This window comes from Coccinella septempunctata, chromosome 3, assembly GCF_907165205.1.
Source record: "Coccinella septempunctata chromosome 3, icCocSept1.1, whole genome shotgun sequence".
Lineage (NCBI taxonomy): Eukaryota > Metazoa > Arthropoda > Insecta > Coleoptera > Coccinellidae > Coccinella > Coccinella septempunctata.
In genome coordinates this window covers 5,287,142-5,309,294 of record NC_058191.1, presented here as the reverse complement: position 1 = coordinate 5,309,294, position 22,153 = coordinate 5,287,142, and the positions used below count along the sequence as shown (strand labels likewise).

At 33.0% G+C, this 22,153-nt stretch overlaps 1 protein-coding gene across 3 annotated transcripts in view; it reads left to right on the top strand.

Annotated features, from left to right (window-relative positions):
- Positions 1-18,881: 18,881 nt before the first annotated feature.
- Positions 18,882-22,153, top strand: part of LOC123310555 (proteoglycan 4) — a 266,769-nt gene continuing 263,497 nt past the window's right edge. For 2 of the 3 annotated variants that reach the window (XM_044894071.1, XM_044894073.1), the window contains exon 1: positions 18,882-19,152. The gene's annotated coding sequence lies outside the window, so the exon portion shown is untranslated. Of the gene's footprint in view, positions 19,186-22,153 lie in introns of all 3 variants that reach the window. The other variant, XM_044894072.1, reaches the window with a different exon arrangement.

Sequence of the window (22,153 nt, the reverse complement as noted above, 5' to 3'; positions counted from 1 at the left end):
TTTAATCGATTGTTGCTTTGTTTCTGGATCGTAGAAATGTACTCAAGTCTCATCCATAGTAACAATTCGGTTTAAGAAGTCTACATCGTTTTCAAATCGAGCACAGATCGATCGCGATGCTTCTAACCTTGCACGCTTTTAGTCAACATTCAAACATTTGGAAATCCATTTTGCAGCAATTTTTCCCATGTCCAAATTGACGTGGACCATATGGTAAACGCGTTCGTATGAAATATTCAGTGCTTAAGAAAGATATCCGTTTTAGCTCAATTCGACGGTCTGATAAAATCATGTCATCATCTTCAATGGTTAATTTACCTCCTTTGAAGCTTGCAGTCCAATTTTTTACGGTCGCATAAGAATAACATTTTCCATTAAGGGTATTAATCAAATCTTCGTAAATCTGATTACCTCTTAACCCTTTTAAATACAGGTACTTGATGATGGCTCGATACTCCAATTTTTGGATTTTCACAATTTCGGTGGACATCTTCTCTATTTTAATTCATTGCGTAACTCTGGTTTACTTTTTGATCCTCAAACTTCACACTGACACTTCTAATAATGAGTTATTGTTCGTTGCTATGGTGACGCAATATTTTTTTTATGCATGGAACTGGTCTAGGCTAACTAGATATCAATACATCCTCGTAAGTGAGTAAACATTTAAATTATTCATATTTGAAAAATTGGTGGAAGAAATGTGGCAACATTTGAAACAGCATCAAAATTTTTCAACTTATGTGGAGCAGTATATTTGTTACTATTCATTTGATAAGTGAGCATCTAGCAGAAAATTATTTCCTCGATACAAGAACATGTAGATTTGATCAATTGGTAACTACTATTCAAATGGAAAACCTTTTGTTTGCCATTAATGCGTTAGATCTTCACTGGAAAAATTCTAGGAGACTTCGGTTCAGTTCACAAAACCTACGTCAAAAACACCACCCAAAAAGATGAGGCCACTAAAATTGGCGTTTTTGGCAATGTTACTTCAATGCCTAGCACTCAGTAAATAAGAAAATTATATCATTATTATTATGTTAGGCAATCATATAGTTGGTTCATTTTTCTTCCGAAAAACTTGTATGTTGAGCTTTATTTGGATGAGCTCCAAAATTTCATATACCCTCGGAAATGCATCGAAATGGTGAGAGCCTACTCAATGAAATTTCCTTTTTAACAGGATGGCTTCCCATGATGCAGCAACAACGAAATTTTCTGTTGGTCGTAGAAGTCCTCTGAATGGCCTGTCCGGTTACCAGATCTGACGCCTCGATATTCTTCCTGGGGATACCTGAATCTAAAATCTACAAAACTGTTTCCAAGCTAGATCAGAAGATATACGACAAAGAATAATTTAGGAGTGCCCACAACCAACACCATAAGTCTTTCAAAATGTGTATCAAATGTTCAAACCAAGTTTGCATTATTGAATGAAAGACAATGCAATTCAGTTTGAACATTTTTCAACTCGAATGATTTCCTTGTATTTTTGTACACACTGAAATTAGTGCATCCGGATACCAAACTGGATCTCAACATTTTTCTAAAACTAATAAGCACGGTTATCTATTTATATCCGAATCAACTCTTACCACCAGACATTGATATACCGAGTCTCCTCATGGCTCCGCAATAGAAATAGTCTAGACAACATTTTTAGACATATAAGCCCTTGAGAAAGAAGAAAAGCATATTTTTGAAAAGGGGAATAATCCTACTTTGAAAGAATTATGCGCCAGTTGTATGTAGTACCTTCTTGAGAGCCATAAAATGACCATCCAAAATTTCATTTTGATTCTATATATGTTTCAATCCTTAAAATTCGGGTGGTACAGTGGAACTAATAAATCAATAAATAATTTTTTTGCTCATATGTCTTCATATGAATGCAATCTTGAAGGAATCGAAACCTGTGTAGCTTTCGAATGTTTTCAGAGCACATACGAACTTTTTCTAGTAAAATTAAGTTAGTACTAATTTTGTTCGTGAACTCGTTGAGATAACAAAATTCTGCATCACATAATTCTCTTGCAGTAGTCTGAGAGCTTATATACGGATTGCTTCATTGATTGTGAAATATTATGCTATATGTAATCACTTTTTTCAATATCCAAACAATATTGTTGATTAAAAGAAATGATGAGTGCTTACCAAACAGAAAATGAGTAGATACGAGTAATTTTTGAATTGATTTCATGAAAAATATCCTCTACCAATGTAATGAATTTCGATTGCTTCTATGTCTTATAAAGGGTCTTTTTGAATGAAAGTATCATCGCAGTGAGAGCTCATTATGAAACTCTATTTTTCCTTCGGTAAGAAGCAGCACAGAAGGTCACACTCATTTGTTCTCTTAAATGGTTGTATAAACAAACTTTATCGAATCTGTATTTTTCGAAACATTGAGATACTCTTTTGGGAAGCCAAACAGGATTCTTGAACTACTGATTAGTGAATGAATTTCAAAATGCCACCTTGATTTCCCTTCACTGTTTTACTGAGCAATATCGGAGCTGGTACTAGACTAAAGCGAGTAATGGTAGTTTCCAAGACATTCAGAGCAATTGCAGAGCTGGTGGAAATCGGAGGATCAATCTTTGAATAATATAGCAAAGAAAACTATATGTTTTAGTCATACAAAATGAAATCTATAATCCTCGTTGGCCGCAAAACTTTCATTATAACCTTATATTTTAAAGAGATCTTCATTTTTCCCTCACTTCACTTGCAATTTTTTTGAACCCTTTTCACTTATGGCTTTTTGTTTGTTTGTTTTATGTAAGCAACTAAAAAGTTTATACAAACTTCATCGGTCTATTTTGTTTTGAGCAAACAACAAAACTTGCTACTTATTCATCCAGTCGTTTCACCCTAATATTCTAGGCTTTCCGAAAAAAACAAATACACAGAGTTTAGTTGTTTGTTACCGATAACCTATGCCTGACTATAAGCAACTAAAACTGATGAAAATGCAGAATGAATTCAATAATGGGAAATTATTGAAATCAACCTGGTCGTTCAGTAAGTCTGGCGATAACTTACATTTATTCATTTCCAAACTTTCTAAAAGAATAGGTTTTTCTATCTGTTAAATTTCAAACACTTCATTGAAGTTGTGCCCTGCATTCAACAGATGGTAAGTATTGAAGAAACAATTTCTGTGTTGTCATACCTATTCTGAAAGTTTGACCTAAGTATATAAAAAGACGAACAATCACTTCAAGTAAGTTCATAAACTCCACATTCATCTACCTTATCCGTTTGATGTATTGTTCTGATTTTTTTATTTTGGTCAATAATACTAAGGTATACTGCATTCACATTTATTTTTGCAGTCGGTTTGCCATGAAATAATTTTCTCAAGTTTTTGTTACTAGGAAGGAGTAAGGTTGGCGCTCATGAAATGTCGTTAATGTCATAATGCTGTTGCCACAACTTATATCAATTTTTATTACGAAAATGCCGAAAGTGATTGAAAAAAAAAACAGGGTTTCAGAAAGTGCTATTTAGAATTCAGGTACACTCATTCAAATAGTAATAGTTATACCCTGATATTCTAAAATCCACAATACTTCAGACGGTAGCGAACATATTCAATGTAAGAGAATTTATATAATGTTTCATCTGAATCTAAACGACTTATATTTCAGCTGAAGATTTCCACAGTCAGAAAGAAAATGAAGAGGATGACGAAGAATTTCCTTCTATTGGGAGACCCAAAAAAGTGGTGGCATTTGAGAATTTTATGTTTGAGAGAATTAATGCGAAAAGTTCACTACAAGATTTTCGATGAATGTCATCGTAGAATGAGTTCTCGAAAATTAATTTTTTTATTTTTCATTCGACTTGTCCTATATATTGTAAATGTCTTAAGGTACCTATAAATACCTAATTATTATTATCTCAATGCATTGATGAACAGCCACAAATACGCGCCAGTTGTCTTGCTAATTGTTTATTCATGTGAAATGTTTGTTCAAAGGTGAAGTTCATCTTGATTGAAACTTGCCTTAATTCCTTTTACTTATATTGATGCAAGATGAATTTTGTTGAAGAATTCAACATTCTTATAAATATCTGTTAATTCCTTCGGGAGACAAGCATTCCCAACCACTGCAATTTATCTTGGGGTTAATATTTTTGAAACCTACAACTGATGTAACGTATTCAAACTTTAGCCAAAGAAGATAACGAACATTAACTCTCCTCAACTAGTGCATATTATGATATTATACTTATACTCTTGTATTTTACATGCAAATAACTGGATTTAATATGCCTTCAATCAGTTTATATAAACTTCAATTATGTTCGTCACATAGAGTGAAATGTGTCAAATTTTTATGGTCAACCGACTGCTTAAATAAAAGTGAATGGAGTAAAGGTATTATAATTTAAGATATTTGTGAATTTAATGGAACACCGTGAAATATCTTGAATCAATTCCTGTGTAAGGCAAGGCGGAACTTTACACTTTGCACATGTCAGACGGCTGTAAATTTGGCAATTATATTGCGACATCTCGCTTTTGGCTCTTGGTGAATTGGAAAATGTGCCTCGAAATCATTTAGGATTTACAGCTCTCCTGTTGAGTTTAGGTGGCCAAGGAGATCCTTCTCGTGATGATGGACGGACCCATACGCTTTCTTTCTATAATTATATAAATTGTAAAAACCATGACCGATTTCACCTGTAAACACAATCAGACATTATGCCATGTAATAAGAAAAGTATGAGCTTTTCTTCAATATCAGAGAGTCCAACACGTGTCATCTGAAAAAGAAAATCAGAAATGAAAAATATCTCGGATTTTCCACTGACTCCAAATGGAAATAAATATTGAAACTGGTGTGGTCATTTTATAGTGAACACATTTGTAGAATTCTAAAAATCTACATCATAATGAGTGTCCTTAAGACCTGAGTAACATTTTTTTATTGAAAAATTCATCACTTGTTGCTTATGTTATCACAAAATTGGTAAAATTAACTTTTTCAAACCACTGGTCGATTTTTTCATCGTAAAGCGGTGAATTATTCCGAGTAAATAACTCATATTCTTTCAAAGCGAAATCTATGGGTGGATGGAACCAATCGCAGTTCTATATTTAATAGAAAGCTGTATTTGAAATATCATTTTGAAGTGTTCTGAAGTCTTCCCTCTGCTGTAATTTGCTCTATAATTGCTCTGAATGTTCTAGAAATGATCAACACCCCCTTTAGACATTTAGGTGTAGAGTTAAATGCTTTTGCTCGGTACCAACTATTTCAGGTAACCTTCACCTACCTTATATTATTGAAAATTATATAATACACCTAATTCTGTTTTTAGTTCAATTTTGAATTTTCATCAAGCAACGGTCACATCAATTCGATATTTGAAGAAAAAACAGCAGGTTCCATTATTGTAAATAGCTGGGCGTGTCCATATGTTGATTCATTAGTAATATTGATGAATGATAAAAAATTATTTATTAAATCTAATCACGAAAGCAATTTCTCTTTTATTCATTGACTCTCATATTGCGTGGGTATAAGTCCTAACATAGGAACCACATCAATAACACGTACCTACTTTCCTTCCTCGGAGCAACCAAGTGCAACACACGCAGAACCATATGGCCCTGCATAGTTTAAAACTATCGCTTTTAAAGGATGGGCTGGCGGTGAGCCAACTACTCCATAGACAAACTACTCTTTGCAGGCGTTCCGGAGTTTCAGAATTTCATCTGAACGAAATATGATAAGTTTCAATACGAATAATACGGTCGTTATAAAATCAATATAACATTTCCTCGATTGCTCGAAATTGTTTGAAGACTTTTAGAAATTGAGATTTTCATACTATCATACTTTATTTTAAAACAGAATTCAATGAACAGAAAAACTGATCCTTATAATTGGGGAGCCGAAGAGGGAAATTCGGGATTTACTCGAGCGTGTCAGATTAAGATATATGTGGTTAGTTACATGTTGAAAAGTATATATTCTCTTAATCTGACAATTTAAGCGTGTCGAAAATGTGTGGGAGGGCGCCAAAGTTGCAAAAAAAAAACGTCACGTGTACATTCTCGAGCGCGGTGGCTTTTTTCTTATTTTGAAGCTAATGATTCAAGTATAACGGAAAAAATATAATCTGACCGTTTTAGCAAGCCGAAACAATAAGAAATTGGCCATAAAGGTCACAAAAATCAGTTTTTTTTTTATTATCTCCTTCCCTGTGCTTCAAATCATTTTCGCATTCATTATAAAAATTGTAGAGCATAACATTTTTTACAAATTTTGTCCCAAGCAATTTTTTCTACGTTCAAATGTTTTTGAGATATATGGCGATTAATGCGAGGTGTTCAGGGATACATGCTGAAGCGAAAATTCACTCGTTGGAAAATAGTACATTCTAAGGTTCAGTCACAGACAATACTAAAATTTTCGTGACTAGTTTCGAAATTGTCATCGTAGAAATACCTTGTCATTTTGACAATTGAAGGGGTTGGTGCAAAAACCGGCTAAACGCCAAATTGGTCAAAAATGATTTTTATATGCTATCATATGTAAAAAAATCAGCTCTTTCGATTGGTTCAAGAGCAGTTTGCGTATCTCAATGTCTTGAAGAAAAAAGAAATACTTTGGTGTCAAAAGCAGCTGTGTGAAGCCCGTTGCCTCTTATTGCTCCAAATAAACAATCTTTAGAAGCAGCGTATCGAATAATTTTCTCAGCTTTAAACGACCATGTGGAAAATATTGCGTTTTTATCTCAAATATTTATGTATTTGAATGCTCAGAATGTAGATCGAAAAAAAGTTTTTTACTTTTTCAAAGTGCCGCTACGTGGTGAGAAATAGTTAATTTCGAAAAAGGGTGGAATTTTTCCCTATTATTTAATAATTTTTTCCTTACATTTGATGTGATTTTTTTAAGCTTCAAAAAAATAAAATTAATTTTGGGTACAATAACCGGCTATGTGCAACGATAATTTCTCCTATCTATTCAGCATTCAATATTCCAAAAAAAAATATATTTAAACATGTTTATTGGCTTTCCAAAGATGATCTGACATATTTTTTTCAACAATTCTCCGTGAAATATCCGTGTGAAAGGTTTTTTGTGAATACTGAATATTTGAGATTTCGCACATAGCCGGTTATTGCATCAGACCCTTCAATTGTAGATTAGACTGGGATTCTACATTGACCTTGCCCTTTCGCATGTGTGGCTAAGCTTCTCGCACTTATCGCCCTCTAACTCGAGAACAGTTAAGAGTGTGTAAAATTGCTTCAGACAAAAGTTGTGTAGAATTTTATTATCTACAAATTTCATAATGAATACAAAAACGATCAGAGATACAGGCAGGGAAATATTCGAAAAAAAAGAATTTTTATCATCTTCAAACTGTCAGATTTGCCCACCCTGTACAGGGTGGACAAAATTCGAAGTTTCAGATCTGTAACTTCAAAGAAAAAAAGTTATGAGAACTTTTCGAAATCGTCAAAAGCCCATTTTTTGCTGATAACTCGAAAACGAAGAATCGTACTAGGTTACGGTTTTCATCATTCTTTGTTTTTCTTGAAAAGAGCTCGGAAATATGTCATCCGTTATTTTTAGCTTTAGTTTTTCTAGCTCTTATAGTTCTCGAGATCCCCTCAGTAGACCACGAATTTTGCCCACCTTGTACAAGTAACGATTTTCTTTTGTATTTTCAAAGGGCGCCGTAACCTTGCGTCACGTAAGAATTGTCAGTCCCTTGAAAAGTAGCTTCCTTTGGGTCCAATTAACATATTATTCTCTATAAAAATGTGACCCGCTTTTTTCCCATTTTCAACTCTTCCGTACAGCCAGTCCCACCGCGCAAACTGTCAGATAAGCATGAATTCATTATCAGAGACACGTAGGGTATATACAGTATCTTAATCTGACACGCTCGAGTATGTATATCTGACGATCTTTGAGACTCTGCAGACGCCTACCCCACCGCTGAAAGTGCAAACATAATAAATCCTTTTTTTCTTTCTACCATCTATTCTTTAAAATCCACTAGGTCTCCACGACGCTCGAGTAAATCCCGATTTAGCATCGTGGGCTCCCCAACTATTAGTCATGTCAGGATAGAAATCGCACAAAAGCAATTAACTCCTGTCCTAGAAAAGGTTTGAAATGAGAATACTCTAGGTCTATGTTATTCCTATCTGGAACGGTGGGCTCAACCTATAATAACCCAAAATGGAATTTTGTTTGCGATTTTTCGGATTTATCTCCCCAAGAAATCCGATTATTCACCAAGCACCAGTTATAAAAATGCATAATTTAGTGAAATAACTGTATTTTTGACCTTAGAAAAACGGACCGAACTATAATTCGAACTCAGAATATTCATACTGAAGGGCATCCTATTATTAGAATTATATCGCTTGGTACATTTCGAAATGAAATCTGAAACAAAAAAAAACAGAGAAAAGGAAAAAAGCGGTGAATAATATAGTTTTTCATCAAAGTGGTCTGAAGACTTGACTTAAGATGAAATACATATTTGATCAATTATTCTCCAGTTGCAGTATAAGTTGGGGAGCCCAAAAATTTCGGGATTCACTCGAACAGTTCAGATTAATATAAGGAAAGATACCTTGGACCCTGTAGAGAACCTCTATCAAAAAGTAGACCTGTATGTGGGGGGAATTGTCTAGGACAGCCTCTCAGAATAAAATAAAAATCGATCATTGTACATACTCGAGCGTTTCAGATTGAGATATATGTGGTAAATATCATGTTGAAAAGTATACATTCTCCTTATCTGACAATGCAAATTAATGGATCAACTCGTCTGCAACACCTAGATTAACCATCTGTATGAAAATCTGACACGCTCATAGATCTATAAAACACATGGACGCGCCCTTCCAGTGAGTTTCAATAGCCACGATTGCGGCCAACATGAGATGGAGCTAGTATGGGCAAGAAAACGTTCCTTAGAACGCCTTAACGCTAAGCGCATACGATTTATTTCGATTTTTTTTTTATAGGGAAAATTAGAAATGGAATTTGCTTAGAAATATTTCGATAATTGATTATAAATATAATATAATTCTTTTAATTCAGGTATTAATTTCCGAGCCATATTTGTATATTGGCGCCCGTTAGAGATAAAAACAAGTACCTTTAATCGAATATAAAAAACTGAGCGAATATTAGTATCATTTAGATTGCGTTTAATGATCCAATTAGAACTAAAGAACACAATTTTTGCTTTCGGCAACTATTCCTCGGAAAATACAACAGATGAGTTCATGAAAAGTTTGTGAATAAATTGATTTGAATAAAAACAATTGAGTACATTTTTAGCCAACACAATATTCTGATTTCTTGTTGGTTCAATATCTGAAAAAATAGTTCATGCATTGATTAATATTGATCAAAAGGTTGAAAAATAGACATTACAATCAGCATACTAATTTTCTCTTCTTATCTCAAGTGCTTCTTGAGTATTATATTATCTAGATGAGAAAAGAATTGACATACATTTATTGATTTGAAATGAATAATTCAACTTTGATATAATAAATCGATTAATACATCCGAAGTTACTATACCTGTGAAATTTCACTTTATCTGTCTTTTCAACTCATTTCGTACCATTAATTGCACTCTACGAGGACACCATTATTACTTTCATAATAGAAAAAGGATACGTCATTCAAAGTTGATCTAAAATTGATGAGAAAATTCTGAAAATTTCGATAAATACAAAGTGCAACCGAATGTTTTGCCCATACTAGCTCTATCTTATTACGGCCGCACCCCCTCTCTCTCTACGCCGTGTCCATGTGTTTAATATGTCTATGGACACGCTCGAGTATGGACAAGTAACGATTTTTTTTTCATTTTCAAAGGACCGCTTTGACCTTGCGTCACGTCCGATTTGTCAGTCTCTTGGAAAGTAGCTTCCTTTGGGTTCAATTAACATATCCTCTAAAAATCTGACACTCTGGTTCACTTTTTCACAATTTTCAATTTTTCCGTACGTCCGGTCCCACCACGCAAAATGTCAGATTAAAATGAATTTATTATCAGAGACATTTCATTCCATTTTGAAGTTTGAAGACAAAATTATTCAACCCAAATCAACAAGGATATTGATTCATTGAAATAAATTTTTTTTAATTCACAACCGTTCACAACTGAAATAAAATACTATGAAAAGGACTGGATAAATGTCATCTTGCTCGTATTGCTATAGATTGAATAATGCCCTAGCAACAATCATTAGAACCTTTCATGTTACTTCATAAATTAGATTATTCTCTAGTAAGTTTTGAGTTTCTAATCTAAATATTCTAAATGGAATAAAATTTTCATACAATAACACGTGACTTATAAATCTTCATTCATTGGAGGAAATAAATCTTCTCATGAGTCATGAACAAACATTGATTTATCTCACTTGTATGAATAACTATTATGGAATCCTTTCGATATTGAAGAGAGTAATGTTCAAAATCTTGGCCACTTCCAAGTGGCAAGATATTCAATTTTAATGAAATATTGCATCTACTTTATATTCATGGTGAATGTGAGGAAATTAATTGTTAGCAGAACGTGCCGGGCTGGCTTTCAACGAGAATTATCCTCCGTTCCCTCTATGATAGAAAAATGTTCCGAGTTAAGTATTAAGGCACATAGAGTACGATTTTCGTAATATGTTCTACGTCATAGGGAGAATATGTGGATACTTCTCATTAAAATTCTGGCAAATTCTAACATATCCATAATGTTGGGTTGAATTATACAGAGCGAGTTTCTTCCATGTTGGTTTGAACTATACATCAGAGTATATTTCTTCAAAAATTTCTACATATTTCTAGTTTTTTTCTTTAAAAAACCTCTGAAATCAAGAACAACATTCCTTCCTGATATTTTCACAATTCAAAAAATACTGAACGGATTCCTAATATTTTTCATATTGTGAAAACACTTCTGATGCAGATCACAATTCTTCTTTCTCGTTCGAATTTCAAAAGTCCAAGTTCAATGCAACAATTTTCATTTCAAAATTCAGTTCGATAATTCAATCAACCTTTTCATAAATTTTATATTTTTCTTGTCGAGACCAGAGGGAGCTTCTTCCTCTCTTTCCGTTGCAATGTGGAAATATATATTTGAATTGATAATAAAATTTTACCTCATTCCTTTGAAGCAGATATCATTCAACTGTGAACTTAATCGTGGTTGTGATCTTTTCCTTCAATATTTATTAATCTAAAAAACTAACAAGCTTCGAATAATTGCCTAATTAAACTGAATTAGAAACGAAATTCTTGAAAATTATTCAGTTCCAGTGGATAAATGAAATTGAAATCCAATCCTGGCTACGCACCTCTAGGTGAAGCAAATGTTGCCATTCCCTCGTGATTAACATTCTTCATTCATAAGTATCCACATGGTACACATGGTTGACCTTCGAAATTAGAAGTTAATTTTGGATCCATTGGAATTATATAGAAGGTGTGATCAATATTTAGTAAACATTATGAGGTCGATTGCAAAATATCCATAATCAATAATGAACTTGTTGGAAAAACACAAACGTAGGTACACGAATACGAAAAATTAAAATTACTCGTAAAAAGATGAGGTGAAACTCATGACATACGATCATGAATCTGAGCAAGATGTCAATGTAAAAATATGGATTGTTAAGGTAAGCTTGTAATTTGTGTTGAAATCGAAAAAATATAAGATGCACTAAAGATGAGATTTGTCCCTGTTGGAACTTTGAGAATTTAAACTTGAGTTCAATACTCAATATTTTATTACATACACCAAAATATAGAGGAAGCTTTGATATGAAGGTAGGGGCTTGTCGGAACTCATTAAAGATACACACCCATCCAGATACTGAACTCACTCAACGTTGCTCAGCAAAAAATTTATAATTGAATAAGTTCAATCATTTCGACCCTGTGCTGAAGAGAGTTCATAAAAAAATCAATCCATGACAAAATCTTCCTCAGCAACAAGAGGTTTATCCATTCTTGGCACAAAAATTGAGGTTGCCATTCAAAAAACTTAACAATCCTCTACCTATCACAGAAGGTGCATGACAAGCACTTCATTTATACATGAAAATTTGCATAATTTAAGTGGGAATTGATCGGTTCAAGCATTTGTCTTGAGAGTAAAAAATAAAGATATGAATTTGTGCGTAACTTTTTCAAGTCATTATCAACACTTCGATGTTACAATCATTCATAAACCTCCTGTAGGTATTTGTCAGGTATAATTTTTTTTTCAAAACAATGTTGCTTGACGAATAACCCTTAAACTTGAAACAAGAATATTTCGCATCGAATCAGAATTCGAGTGGATAATTCTGTATGTATCTTTTTGATTTTCAAACCTTTATTCATATTGTTTCTTTTTATATTTGTACAGTACAATTTTGGACAAATAATTTATTATTATAGTTTCTTCAAATATTGTAAGTATTTGATTGTTTTAATTGCATGACGAAACAATATAACTGAAGGTGGCTATTTCTAATGAAATCTCGATTTGATTTATACTTACTTAATGATGAAATAACCGACTTCTCCCAAACTTTAAGCTATTATTTCTTTCTCTGACCATTTCATATCTGAAATTTAACTGAATCACTAAAAATTCACTTAATTTCATTGATTCTTAGCAAAATCAGCAAATTTGTGAATCTAATGAAAATCACAAAAAATGAAATTTCGAAATGGATCCATATTTCCCAACATTCGAATTCCATTTGTTGACAATTTGTAAAAACCATCATCATACTACACCACTGAAGTATTATCGAAAAATTATTATTATTTAACTGTAAAGATTTGCAATAATCCAAATGATGAATAATGAATCCTACATTAAAATTTAACTCCCCTAAGAGGATTCAATATAAAGAGAAAGGATTCGCAAAAACGCCTCTTAGAATGCTAGAAGAATCCTCTGAAGGTGTCTAAGAAAACTCATTTCGAACCCAAAGCAATATTGGGGACTTTTTACGCGACACTGTCAGTGTTGAAAGACCGAAAGAAGCAGGAAGGAATTTCCCATGCAGAATAATTCAGGGGCGTTTTTACAGGGGACAGCATTTAACAGTTTTAACAGTTTCCCCGTGCCGACGGCTCAACAAACTCTCTAGGAATATTTAGTAGAGTATCCTCAGGAATTAAATATGTATCATCAGAATACGATGCTCATGCTTGAAGGAATGAATGCTTATGGGATTCGAAGAAAATCCTAAACTCAAGGGACACTCGGTGTTGAAGTTTCGAGAAATTAATTCAGGTTTTAGCCTAACTTCAATCTTCAATACCTTCCTGCTTATGTTCCAACCAGTAGGGTTTATCGGGTATGTGGAATAGATATTTTTGGGAAAATATTATATAGACGTCTGCGTTAATACAGAGTGTCCCACTAGTGCCGCCGCGGATGATATAACTGTAGCGGTTTTTGATACAAACTTGAAACACACCAAGAACAGCAAAACCTAAAAATATTTTCGAATATATCGGGTGTCCCACAAAAGAGAAATGGAGGAATTTTTCAAATGGGACACAGTATATTCAATAGTGTTTTTCAATTCTCTGGAACTTCCAACATGCTTTTGTATACTTTTCACATATTTTTCTTCAATAATTTTCGAAATATTTGTCATTTTGACAAAAAAATTATGCCTGTAGGGGCAGCTTTACATGGATTGAAAGACAAGTCTTCAAAGAATCATAGCCAGCTATAATAAAGCATCTCCAGCAAATGAAGTGACCACAAAAGGACTAGCAACATGACGAAATTCAAATCGATTTATCCTCATTTTTTCAAAGGCGTTCATTTTAACTTTTTGTCAAATACATGATATGCATATTTTTAACCGAATGGGATTTTTCGAAATTTTTCGAAGTGTTTCCCTAAAATCCACATATGTATCTCTTAATTCAAATAGCAGAATTTTCTTTTCCGTGGAAAATTTGAAAATTTTATTTGATTTTTTAATTTCTTTTTGTTTATTTGTTATTGATTATCTCTTCAGTTTTCACGCATTTGATGAATTCTCATACAATGAAAGAAAAATTCGAAAAATAAAAATGAGTTTGAATGTACAAGTTATGAATGTTCCAAAAAAACATACGAGTTAAGAAATTTCAGGAGAGAAATTACCCGCTTTCCTCCTTATACAACTTTCTTCGTGAAAATTAATTTCGCAGCACTTTTCTGCTTGAAATTTTTACAAAATTAGAATCTTCAAGGAGAAACTGAGAAAATAATCAAAAATATATCTTGAAAATTAGGTTTAAATCTTATACAGGAAGCAATTTTCTTTCTTCAAAAGCTGTTTACATCACATTTTCAAGTAGATACACTAAAACATTCCTCATTTCGCTGAATTATGATAATATGAGTTGAAACCTACAATGATGCTAATAGGGAATACTCCTTCTGACGAAAATGATGTATTTTTTTATGAAATATCTTTGAAACGCAACATTTTGAAATAACCATTTCAACCGTTTCCCAAAAAAAAATTATTTTGAGCACTTGAAAATGAAAAATAAAAATGGGTATTTAAAATTTCAAGCGTTTCATGTGGATTGCACAAGTTGGCAACAACGACTGAAATATGCGTTGATAATAAAGGACAACAAATACATTATCTTGATGAGATAGACAAAGATGGCTGTCTATGAAGTCTGCGACGAACGAGGAAGGTCGTAAAATTTTATGGGATTTTTATGGCCGGTTGCAGTTGAAGCTCGCCAGTAAGTAGGCGCCTGTATATCAACAGCTGTTATTTTATAAACAAGCTGATCAGACATTGTTCTTTTCATTGTCTTGTATGCGCTGTTGCCAAATCGTAAACTCCGCACAAAGTAATTCAAATTTTAAAACCCCATATTTGAAGGTCGATTTTGAATAGTTTCCGCGGTGAATTTGAAAAAATCATGAATGAAACTCATAATTATTCAGTTTGAACTTACATATGCAGTGATAACCCAAATAGAGGAGAATTCCCCATTCCAAACAAAATAATTTGACAGTTCTGAATAATCACAGAAAAGCAAATTCTACTTTTTGAATCAGGAGGTTTGTGGATTTTAGGGAAACACTCCGAAGAAGTTCTGAAAAATCCTATTCGGTTAAAAATATGCACATCATGTATTTGATAAAAAGTGAAGTAAAATGAATAGTTATTTTAGTGATGAAAAAAAATCATATGCATTGCATTGAAAAATGAAGATAAATCGATTTGAATTTCGTCATGTTGATAGTCCTTTCGGGGACACATCATATGCTGGAGATGCTTTGTTATAGCTGGCTATGATTCTTTGAAATCTTGTCTTTCAATCCATGTAAAGCTATTATCGGTATATATGCAAAGGTTCGTGAATTATAATTAGAGATAACATAGCCTCTATAGGTATCTTTTTTTTTGGCAAAATAAAAAACATTTTGAAAAATTTTGAAGGAAGATGTGAAAAGAATACAAGAGAATTGAAAAACACTACTGAATATTGTGTGTCCCATTTGAAGAATCAAAGTCGCCCTTTATTTTTCTTTTGTGGGGCACCCAATATATTCGAAAATATTTTTAGTACTATTCATGGAGTAATTCAAGTTTGCATCAAAAAATTTTACTCTACTTTGACTACGCTTATATCGTCCGCTGCGACACTAGTGGGACACCCTTTATAAAATGAAAAATATAATTCAAAACACCATCCCAGCAAACATGAGATGATAAATAGATATGGGGCGTTGTTGCTATAGCAACCATAATAAATAGCTATAGCTATTTTTTTATTTAGCCAGAGATAACCCATTGAAGATTTGCGCCAATGATATACCAATCAATTTTTCTGCAACATATGTTAATAATTATTGTAGTTGCAAGAATTATTTCTGATATTTCCGAAATACGGAGAAGTGAAGGACTGAAATTTTAAGCTACTTGACTTGGCAATTCAAATGAAAATTATAGATTCAAAGATTTCCGGAATTTTATCTAACTGGTGCATGGTAGGTAGCATTGACACTAAATATCCATGATTGAATGATAAGTATATAAAAAAGTAGTAAGTAGTAAGTTCATCGAATAGTTAAATCTCTCTGCATATTCTTCATCATAAAAATGGTTCATCTTTTGCTTTTGACCATGGAACATATTTTAAATTTAAAATATATAATAATTGCCTTATAACGAGAATTGTTATACCTACTCATCCGAGTTTCTATTTGCAGCGTCAATCAGAAAGAGTCCACTTTCAACGTACATTAAATAATATTGACTGCCATCAAGGCTTCAGGACGTAGGGTGATGTTGAAGGAGGTTAACCACAGAGAAATGCTCAAAAATGATGTTATGTTGTGGTATCTTCAGTTGAACTTTATCTGCCGCCGAAAGATAATACATACATTCTTTCAAATATATGAATTTTTTTGGAATTTTTTATTTTTTACATTAAATGAATAAAAATATTTATAATTTTTATATAAGGATAGGATAAATTTTATTTTTCATTCATTCATGCATAATTGTTCAGTGTCATTCCTTATTTATTGCGAAAGAAATAAAATTTTTTTGCTCACGGTTTTGTTATATTGAGTCTCATTTCTGCAATTTATGTCTGTTTTGTGAGCTGCTCTTTTATTTTCACATCCAAAAAATTAAAGAAAACGATAAAAATTAAAAAAGAAACACTTCTTGTATACCCTTTCCGAATTGAAAATTTCAATTTGAAATGAGTAGATATAATCTGTCATATTTTCCAAGTTGATTTGAAAACAACCAAATATCAAATTGTTTTGGAAGAATTTTCAGAGATATTCATTACATAGTGTGGGTAGTCTACAAGTCCTCCGATAGTTGATGAACATCTCAAGTATGTAAGTATGGAGCACAAAAAAAACATATAATCCACCAATTTGTAACGCTAGCGTTGCAATGCGTCTCGAAGCAACCAGAGAATGCCATATAAGTTTCGAAACGATACAAAAAGTGATTGTCTGCTTCGTTTTTATCGATTTCCAGTAGATACAAATGCATTACTTCGACATTCTTCAGCAATTACGTTTAGCTGCAATGCAATTTGATTTGAAGATGTGTGCTAACACCGTGACTAGAAGTTGATGTAGTTGTAGTATGTTAGTATGTAAGATGTGTTGAGAGTATAGGCACACTGAAGACCAGTTGTCCGTTTGAAAAGTGCTTTTCCGTTATGCTTTGGCAATGATTACGGTTAGGTCAATGTGTCAAATTCTTCGACTCAACACTCCTTGAAACTAGGATGTTTGTTTGTTGCTTGAAAATATATTTAACAATTATTCTGTTTGGCAGAAAAAATCTACAAAGGCGTAGAAGGTCCAAGGAATTATTTTATTTTCAATCCTGACTTATAAGTCAGGATTTTAGCTATTGACACAACAAAACACGCGAAAAGTTGTGCAAAGTCACATTTTTGAAGAGTGTTCTGACAAATTGTGAGAAATAAATTATACTTTATTTGTTCGAAATAATTGGGGAATTCTCCTCAATAATTATGAGTTTCATTCATGAATTTTTCAAATGCACCGCGGAAACTATTCAAAATTATTCTTCAAATATGAGGTTTTAAAATTTGAATCGCTTCGTTTCTAGTTCACGATTTGCCAACAGCGCCTACTAGAAATTAAAAAGAACAATTGCTTGTTTATAAAATAACAGCTGTTGATTTACAGTCACCATGAGGCACGTACTTACTGACGAGCTTCAACTGCAACCGGCCATAAAAATCCCATAAAATTTTACGACCTTCCTCGTTCGTCGCAGACTTCATAGACAGCCGTCTTTGTCTATCTCATGAAGATAGTGTATTTGTTGTCCTTTATTATCAACGCATATTTCAGTCGATGTTGCCAACTTGTGCAATAGAAACGGAACGTTTTAAATTTTAAATACCCATTTTTATTTCTCATTTTCAAGTACTTGAAATAATTTGTTTTGGGAAACGGTTGAAATGGTTATTTCAAAATGTGACGTTTCAAAGATATTTCATGAATAATAGATCATTTTCGTCAGAAGCTGTATTCCCTATTCATATTGAAGAAAGAATGATGACTAAACTTTATGAAAATTCAAATAGAACAATAGAGGGCATCAAGAATATGAAAACCATGTTTGTTTTTATTGATCATTTTCAAGTTATGAAACGAAATTTGATTTTTGTTCATAATCCTACCAATAGCTGTGCTAGACTCAGTCTGCGAAAATTGTAGATAGAAAATTCTAACGATAAATGCCATATCTGTAGAGGCTTGTTGGAGAAAATTATGGATGGGTGGGATTGCAATATAAAACATCTTGCTGAAATTTGCTATGATAAAACAAACTATCATATAAAAAATTATGTTTGAAAAATTTAAGAAAAATTGCAGGGTTTCTTGGGCCATTTTCATCAATTTGGATCAGTCATGGCTTTCCAGATTCAAATATTATAGATTTGTTTTTGATGAGGCATCTGAAGTCCCTAGTGAATGAAGAACTGAGAAATCGTATACGTATAGTATAGCTTATGTAGCATTTATTTTGAAAATCTAAGGAACACATGAAATTTTTGTTAGTTGATAAAAAATAATAAACTCATTTTTAATAGGAAAAACATTCTATTATGTGTAGACATAGAAATGGTAAATTATTTTATCCACAACCACCTAAAGTAGGTACCCTCTGTAGACGGCTGTATTTTACCCATGACTTGGAAAATAGCGGCAACTGAACATACAGTAGACGGAATTGAAGAAGTTTTCTTCATCTCCCGCACTTGACAAACCCGTAGTTTTCTCTACAACCGTTAGGTGGGGAACTTTACGCGGCAAAGGACCATTGTATACAGATCCACTGACGGGTAAAGACGGAGTTGCTTAAAATGGTCGCCACAACTGTCAGTGTACAAGTACGTATGTAGGGCGGGGAGATTCGTGTTATTTGCGATCTTTCAAACCATGTCCGTAAATTTTTTCATACCGAAGATTGCAAACTGACAAACTGCGAAACGTGTACAACCAAAGCAGTGCATCAATAATGCACTAAAACCGTGTGTTTTGACATTCGTTTCTATTAAGTGTTAGAGTGTGTGTGACAACCTAATCAGAGGTAAACAATACATCTTTCGTCTCTTTTCAACTCGTAAGTCTCGCATGATTTCCTTGCGAAATGCAGTATGACTACTGTTTCTCGAATTTCCCTGTTTTGGTATGGACTATTGGTTTTTAAGGTTCGTCTGAGTCTTCACGTGGGTAATTTGATATTCATTGTGGCACTTCTTGAGGAGCAATCGATGGTTCATTTCTTTATCAAAAGCAAGGCGCAGGTTCAGATGGATTCACATATAGTTGACTAAAGACTATTTTAAATGTCCTTGCGGTATGGACACGAGGTAATTGAATTCTGGTGATCTGCAGTGACTATCTTGACTCGGTTGAGTTCTGACAAGTACCTACATTCTTGAGACCTTAAGGAGCTGCAGTGGAAGTAATTTACATTAAAAGGTCTTCGACCATTGGAGCGCAAGTGGTCAATGCCTCAGGTGATTATTGCACCCCGCTGCTCTATACTGATAATGCTTGTAGTTCGAGGAATGGTCTGAAGAAAAAGTTAACAAAACTCACTATGGAGAAGTTGAAGTCTAGAAGCAATGAATTTCGAATAAAATTTTGTGATATTGCAGAGAACTTTCAGAAAAATAAATTGTCTACACATTTAAATACATGTTTTGATTTCGTTCTGGGGAAGACGAGAAAAAAATGTTGATAAATGATAAATAATCTTCTTTTGCAATATATCTGTCAAATCGATTTTACAATAGAATCTGAGCTATCTATTGTAACATATCTCTCGCATCAAATTATGATGTTCATACGTCCATTCAATTATTCTCAATTGCTACTTCTTTATTATATTCTGAAATGAAAAGATTTCTGTCATTTCGTTCTAGAAATCGAGTGACTGTCAAATCGTTGATCGCACATTAAAAGTTGAAACCCGCTAATAGCACTGCCACAAAACTAACTTTTTTTCGGGAAATACAAACGATGGAGCATAGCTTGACCATTGTATCTCTCAAAATAATCTTTGTTGGATACCAAAAAGCTTACAGAAATGTACCTACTTGTGGAATATATACGTAATTCATTCATATGTGAGTGGAGTGGACGCACGATTCTTTACTCTCTAAATCAGCCAAAATAATTCGCATATCAAACTTATTAAGTGTCGATCATTTATCGGCGTATTCAACAAAATAACTGTATCGGAAAAATAAATTATTTACGTTCAGTTACTTTAGCAAAAAATCATTTTGAAAATACCGAACGTAAATAATTTAATTTTCCGAAGTTCCTTATCAACACCTGGGAGATAAGTTATATCTATAGAACATCTTTCTGTAGACTGGTATAGATATTGATTCATACGAACAATAACAATGGTTAAAAAGAAAACAAACGTAATCAAATGCGGTGGATGTAAACAAACCCTAGGAACCCACAACTTGCTGCTCTTTGGAAGAAAAAGATCTAAAAGCGGTAATTAATAATAAGAAGCCTTTGATTTGTGATGCTTGTGAGGAATCAGAGGACGAACTCGATGATAACTCAGATGATGAAGATGAAGAAGATATCCAAACTATAAGTTTATAACTAGAGTCAGAAAACGATCCACGGTCAACAATTATTTTATGATTCAAAGCTGGATCAGATCCCTACATCAAAATGGATTGATATTAAGAAAGCTTGAATTGATGGAGAAGGAAAACAAATCAAGAACGAACTGAATTTACTCAAGAAGGAAAAGGAAGATATGAGGAAGGAAATAAATTTCCTGAAAAGGGAACATGAAATTAATAAACGAATTGCTTTCCAATCAAACATTTTTATTTCTGGAATACCAGTGGCGGTGGATATTGAGAAAAAAAACCTAAAAACAATAGTTCTCGATGTCACCAAGAAACTTAATGTTGAAATTTTGGGGAGAGGATTTTGATTGCGCTATAATCGGCAGGGATCAACCCCAGGAAATAAAGACGCTGTTCAGTGACATAAATAAGAAAAAAAAAATTATGCAGGCTAAAAAAGAAGTTACATTGAATACGAGGGATTTAGGGTTTCAAGAGAACAGGAAAGTGTTTATAAATGAGGACATGACGATAACCAATCAACTAATATTCAAAAAGGCGCTTGAACTTAGTGAAATTTGTATGGTATAAAAATGGAAGCATATCTGAGAGAAACTGAAACAAACAAATCCATCAAAATTTCGCATGAACAAGACTTGGAGAAAATAAAAACAACAAAAAACTGAAATCCACACAATCTCATGAAATGAACATCTTATATCTAAACATGAGATCTATCAGGAAAAACTAAAAATTTGATAACCTAATGTGCTATGTAAAAAACTTCAACTACCCTGATTTAATAGCTATTAATACCACTAATATATAATAGTGAATCTTGGCTCCATGAATCAGAAATTAACGATGATTTTGAAGAAATGGAAAAATGTGAATATTGTCAAGTTTATTTAGAAGACTATAAAACATATATCTAAACTATTTCTAAAGCACCAAAAAATAAATTAACAAATTTCTTACCAAGAATAAACCGGAACCTTTCAAAATTATCCAATACAATTATAATAGGTGACATTAATTTGGATCTTAAAAATAAAAGTAATAATGTTACTAATAAATACAAAGACATTGTACATAGTAATTCCCTCGGTAATTCCTATAAGTTTAACACGAGTGAATTCCAACTATGGTACGTTGGTTGACCAGTTGATGATGCCTATCAAATGTAAGTAGAATGTATGTAAATGTTGTTCAAAGTATGATGATAATCCTATATCAGACCATAAGATGATAAAAACTAAACTTTACTTACCCTACAAAAAACCAACCACTAAGGTTAAAAATACTCATCTACAAACTAACTATAAAAAATTCAAGGAGTACCTAAGGAAATACAGATGGGGTGATATTCGAACACTCGATCAATTGATAGATATATTGGTTGAGACTAAAGAAAGGAGTACGTTTGAAATTCAATCGAGGGTAATCAATAACAATTTTTGGTATAACAAAACTATTAAAAAA